The sequence below is a fragment of the Phoca vitulina genome, unplaced genomic scaffold, assembly GCF_004348235.1.
Source record: "Phoca vitulina isolate PV1807 unplaced genomic scaffold, GSC_HSeal_1.0 scaffold7, whole genome shotgun sequence".
Taxonomy (NCBI): Eukaryota; Metazoa; Chordata; class Mammalia; order Carnivora; family Phocidae; genus Phoca; species Phoca vitulina.
This window is the reverse complement of record NW_022589710.1, coordinates 33665429-33671767: the sequence shown is the minus strand read 5'-3', so window position 1 is coordinate 33671767 and position 6339 is coordinate 33665429. Positions and strand designations below refer to the sequence as shown.

At 41.7% G+C, this 6339-nt stretch overlaps 1 non-coding gene across 1 annotated transcript; it reads right to left on the bottom strand.

Moving 5' to 3' along the window:
- Positions 1-5173: 5173 nt before the first annotated feature.
- LOC116633370 lies at positions 5174-5229 on the bottom strand. Its single transcript, XR_004299657.1, has one exon. It is a non-coding gene; the product is annotated as a U7 small nuclear RNA (small nuclear RNA).
- Between the last annotated feature and the right edge of the window lie 1110 nt (positions 5230-6339).

Here is a 6339-nt window from a genome sequence, read left to right as displayed (position 1 = left end):
TAGTACTAGAAGTTCTAGCCTCAGCAATCAGACAACAAAAAGAAAAGGCCATTCAAATTGGCAAAGAAGTCAAACTCTCACTCTTCACAGATGACATGATACTTTATGTGGAAAACCCTAAAGACTCCACCCCAAAATTGCTAGAACTCATACAGGAATTCAGCAACGTCACAGGATATAAAATCAATACTCAGAAATCAGTTGGCATTTCTATACACTAACAATGAGACAGAAAAAAGAGAAATTAAGGAATCGATCCCATTTACAATTGCACCAAAAACCATAAGATACCTAGGAATAAACCTAACCAAAGAGGTAAGGGATCTGTACTCTAAAAACTACAGAACACTTATGAAAGCAATTGAGGAAGACACAAAGAAATGGAAAAACATCCCATGCTCATGGATTGGAAGAATAAATATTCTTAAAATGTCTACGCTACCCAGAGCAATCTACATATTCAATGCAATCCCTATCAAAATACCATCGACATTTTTTTTTAAGATTTTTATTTATTTATTTGTCAGAGAGAGAGAGAGAGAGCACAAGCAGGGGAAGCAGCACAGAGGGAGAAGCAGGTTCCTGGCCGAGCAAGGAGCCCGATGTGGGACTCAATTCCAGGACCCTGGGAACATGATCTGAGCTGAAGGCAGACACTTAACCAACTGAGCCACCCAGGCATCCCATTATCAACACTTTTCACAGAGCTGGAACAAATAATCCTAAAATTTGTATGGAACCAGAAAAGACCCCAAGTAGCCAGAGGAATGTTGAAAAAGAAAACCAAAGCTAGGGACATCACAATGCCGGGCTTCAAGCTTTATTACAAAGCTATAATTGTCAAGACAGTATGGTACTGGCACAAAACAGACACATAGATCAGTGGAACAGAATAGAGAACCCAGAAATGGACCCTCAACTATGGTCAACTAATCTTCAACAAAGCAGGAAAGAACATCCAATGGAAAAAGGACAGTCTCTTCAACAAATGGTGCTGGGAAAATTGGACAGCCACATGTACAAGAATTAAACTGGACCATTTTCTTACATCATACACAAAAACTCAAAATGGATGAAAGACCTAAATGTGAGATAGGAATCCATCAAAATCCTAGAGGAGAATACAGGCAGCAACCTCTTCAACCTCAGCCTTAGCAATTTCTTGCTAGACACATCTCCAAAGGCAAGGGAAACAAAAGCAAAAATGAACTATTAGGACTTCACTGAGATAAAAGCTTCTGCACAGCAAAGGAACAGTCAACAAAACTAAAAGGCAACCTACAGAATGGGAGAAGATATTTGCAAATGACATATCAGATAAAGGGCTAGTATCCAAGATCTATAAAGAACTTACCAAACTCAACACCCAAAAAACAAATAATCCAATCAAGAAATGGGCAGAAGACATGAACAGACATTTCTCCAAAGAAGACATACAAATGGCCAGCAGACACATGAAAAAATGCTCAACATCACTCGTCATCAGGGAAATACAAATCAAAACTACAATGAGATACCACCTCACACCAGTCAGAATGGCTAAAATTGACAAGTCAGGAAACAACAAATGTTGGCGTGGATGCGAAGAAAGGGGAACCTTCTTACACTGTTGATGGGAATGCAAGCTGGAACAGCCACTCCAGAAAACAGTATAGAGGTTCCTCAAGAAGTTAATAGAGCTACCCTACGGCCCAACAATTGCACTAGGTATTTACCCCAAAGATACAAATAATGATCCAAAGGGGCACATGCACCCTAGTATTTATAGCAAAAATGTCCACAATAGCCAAACTCTGGAAAAAGTTGAGATGTCCATCAACAGATGAATGGATAAAGAAGTGTGGTATATATATACGATGGAATATTACTCAGCCATCAGAAAGGATGAATACCTACCATTTACACTGACGTGGATGGAACTGGAGGCTCTTATGCTGAGTGAAATAGGTCAATTAGAGAAAGACAATTATCATATGGTTTCATTCATATGTGGAATATAAGAAACAGCACAGAGGATCATAGGGGAAGGGAGGGAAAACTGAATGGGAAATAATCTTCAGCTGTTTCGGGAACCAAGTGATTTGGTCTTCTTGGCAAGTGACGTGTGTTTGTACAAGCTGGACAGAGGGAATTCTGCCATTTCAGTGTTGGGATGAGGCCTCATGTCCCAAACTGGATGTAAAGACAACCTGAGGCGGGCTGGGTAAACCTACAGGGAGGGCACACTGGGCGGTCTTTCCCCTGCTTCTGGAAGGAAAAGTTGGGACCAGCCCTTCACAAGCCTGGTCTTTGTTGCTGTCATCCTTGCTCCCCAGCCAGGCTCTTGGACTCTGGGGTGCTGTCCCTGCCATGGTCATTTGAAACTAGGTACAAAGGGCCTGCAGGTAGCCAGATGCATCTGCTCTGGGCAGTAGTTGGCAGGCCCTCTAAGGAGGTAGAGTTCTATCAATCCATGCAGCTGTGGCCAATCGGGCATTTTGGGTTTTGCCCCAACAGATGCTTGTTGCCAGCTTGGGAGAGTAATAAAGATTAGTTTACATATAATTAATTTTGCAACTTCCCACTTTCACTGATCACCTGCAACTGTAAAACACAGGGATCCTCATATATACACAGGATTCCTGCAGAACTTAAAAAACATTGGGTCATTACACGGTTTTGTGAATAGATGGGGAAGAGCCTTTGTTGGTGGTATTTTGATGGAAATTTCTCCTTATCGATTGGACCACAGTTTAGTCTATTACATTTTTCCTAAGGGCAATCATTTACTCTCCTCCTAATTTACTAGGTGGTCTATCTAAAATGCATGTCACCTTCCTGCTTGATAAATTGTTAAGTTCTGGGACCCTTGAGCCAATGTTCTACACAAAGTGAGCCGTGGGCACAGCTATTCCACCACTGATCATTATTAAACTCTTTGTCCACCTGTGGCACAATCTGGTAAGAAAAACCTAAGAGTGTTTACACCTTTTATTCATCTTTCCATAATCTTTGTGGACTGAAATCAGTTATAAACCAAGATACTCATGCTCAGTGTTGATTGTCAAGGCCCGTTCCTACCCTCAGTCACAAGGCTTATGAGGAACCTGCACTTCATACCACTGTGTTTCAAGGTCAGGAATTACAGTCCATTGATGGATCAGAAATAGCACCTATTCCAATTACAAGGAGTAGAGAGATGGGCTTTCTCTGGCACATCAATTCCAGGTTTTCCTTAGTATCAAAACCAGAATGGCATTAATACAGAGCTGATCCTATCCGTTATTATCACAAAGAAAAACTAGATGTTCTGCATCCAAAATCATCAACTTTCTAGTTTTATATATATTACATTTTTAAACTTATGTATATACTTCTCATTATAAAAAGCTAGATGTTCTATGAGTGAGTTACTGAGATTTGCTTATGGATAAAATGGATGTGTGGTTATGAGATTTAAATAATTTTCAGGCTAAAATCATTGAGGCTGTATTGTATCATCTTGTTAGAGCAAACACCAGATTAGTTCTTAAGGAGAATCTGAGTACTAACAGATGGTCCTTTCCTAGCCCAACTCCAAGTGAAGGTGCAGTGGCCTTCTGTCCACCATATGTCCTTGTTAGGCACCTCAGATTTAATAAGAAGTTGTCAATCCCTCCCTAGTTTGCTTGATTATTAAAACATATGGCTCTGGGTTTAACTGGCAACACAGAGGTTCTGTGCTTGATGAACTTATCAGAATGTTTAATCTTGGAAATCACCACTGCTCTTGACTATTGAAAACTTCGGGCATTATCTATGGTAGATTACCTGAGGGATAGCAGTGCATCCATTCTTTTATGACAGTGGTTTTCAAATTTCTTTTTTAACCCTAGAATCCTTCTTCAAACCATGTTTTTCTAGAATTCTAGAGTCACAGAATGGGATATGGGGAAGGGATGGGAAGCTCGAAGTCCCACCACTGATGGGCCTCTCAGAGCACAGCTTGAAAACCATTGCTAGATCCTCTAACACTCATCCACAGACATTGGGGCAAAGAAGCACAGAGTGGCACCCAGTCTGGATTACAGAGCCTCCCTAGAGTGGCTTCACTGAACTGGGCTTTCACCAAACACCATTATATCTCCTTTTGGCAGATGTTGTAAGAAACAGTCCTAGGAAATGACTACAGTATTTACTTCAAGGATATTGTTGAAGATATTGTTTACCTGGTTTTATAACATCTTCTCTGGGAGAACCCCAAGGAGAAAATGTTTCCTGTTTTTTGCACCAGAAATCGTTTAAATTCTTCTGGGCTAATGGTTTGTTTTTCTCTCATGAATGCAGTGATTCATCATTCTCTCTTTGGGCTGGCCACTAGAACTGAAGAAGCAATCCTGCAGACTGCCCTGAGCAAGCCACAGGCTTTCATGGCAGGTGCTCCGTGAACCAATTTCTCTTCCAGCTCCTGCTTATTTTACAAAATGTATTCCTTTTGCCTTCATATTTTTGCTTTGAAGTATTTTTTTGTGTGTTGTTCTATTGCATATTTATTTATTTTTAAATTTTATTTATATATTTGACAGAGAGATAGAGAGCACAAGTAGGCAAAGCAGCAGGCAGAGGGAGAGGGAGAAGCAGACTCTCTGCTGAGCAGGGAGCTTGATGTGGGGCTCGATCCCAGGACCCTGGGATCATGATCTGAGCCTAAGGCAGCCGCTTAACCAACTGAGCCACCCAGGCACCCCTCTATTGCGTATTTTAAAGCCACTCTCAATCCTTTAAAAAAATTATGATTTTTAAGTAAGCAAACTCTTTAATGAGAACAACTACTAACTCAAGCCATGTGCAAAGGAAGGAAACCAGAATGATGAGAGTCTAGATCCAGAGAGGACCATGACAAGGAACCTTATAAGCATGTATGGTGTGGAAATAAAAATCTTGAGATGAACACAATAGCCATTTTCAGATTCTCAAAGAGCAAGGAGTAAGTGTATTCTGTATGATTGTAGAGAATGAACTTAGAATATACGATGGTCATTACCAAAGAAGCTGTTGAGTAGTTAGAACTGGAAAAGGAATGGACCTCACAAAATGGTGAGTTCCTTGTCTCAAGAAGTGTTCAAGCAGAGCCCAAATGATCCCCTCATTGGGAAGTTACAAAGGTATAGTGGATACCATTTTTTTTTTTTTTTTTTTTTTTTTTTTTTACCATGGGGGAGTCTTCTGGTGAGGACCTGCTAGACAAATTCTAAAAGGGCTGTAACATTTAGCGGACACCCTTTGAGTGCTTAGCCAGACTGCACTTCCCCTCCTTTGGAAGAGTCCCTTCCACTTTTACTGAGGAGGGGTGAATGTAGGCAACCATGTGTGTGTCGTGGGACCTTTCCCCACCCCTGTCACAATAGATTGAAGCAGGACCAGACCCCTGACCCAACCTGGAATCTCTCTTGAACTCAAGAACTTGTATGCTGGAGTCAGCAGGAGCTGTAAGGTGATCCAGCACTGGTTTCTGAGTCGGAGCTGTGGCAATCCAAAGCCATGCAAAGCCCAAGACTTGGAGGACCAAAACTAAGAGATTTGCAGAAGCAGGTGGCCTGCCGAAGTGCACAGAGAAGGGAGCTGCCTGATGACTTTGACTCATGTGAGAGCCAGATCTATTTCCTTCAGTTCCTTCCTTGTGCCAGATTCCTCATCTCAGAACAATAGCCACCCCTTTACTAAAGCTGGCTTGGGTTTCTGTTCCTTGCATCGCAGAAATCCTTACTAAAATCAAAGAGAATTCCCCAGATGGATTATGAGGCCAGAGTAGAATAGTGGCTCCCAAAGATGGGTGATCATCAGATTGCTCTGAGTAAGCTTCCTAGGGACCAGCCCCTGGAGATTGTGATTTAGTGGCAAAAGGCAGATGGAATGTGTATTTTTATTTTTATTTATTTTTTTGAAGATTTTATTTATTTGTTTGACAGAGAGAGAGAGACAGCAAGAGAGAGAACACAAGCAGGGGGGGTGGGAGAGGGAGAAGCAGGCTTCCCGCGGAGCAGGGAGCCCAATGTGGGGCTTGATCCCAGGACCCTGGGATCATGACCTGAGCTGAAGGCAGATGCTTAACAACTGAGCCACCCAGGTGCCCCAGGAATGTGTATTTTTAAACACTGCCCTCCCCCCTAATGATTTTGCTACTTGGCCAGTTTGGAAACCACTGGATAAGGTATCATCTAGGATCCTGGTCCCTTTAAAGTCCCAAACTTTGGTTTAGAATTTGACACAATGCAGCCATCCTTGCGATACTTTTCCTACAGAAAGAAAACTAAAATTTTAAATATAACAACCACAAATTCAGATTTACTATTCAGAGAGAAAGGCCAGGGACCCCTGCAA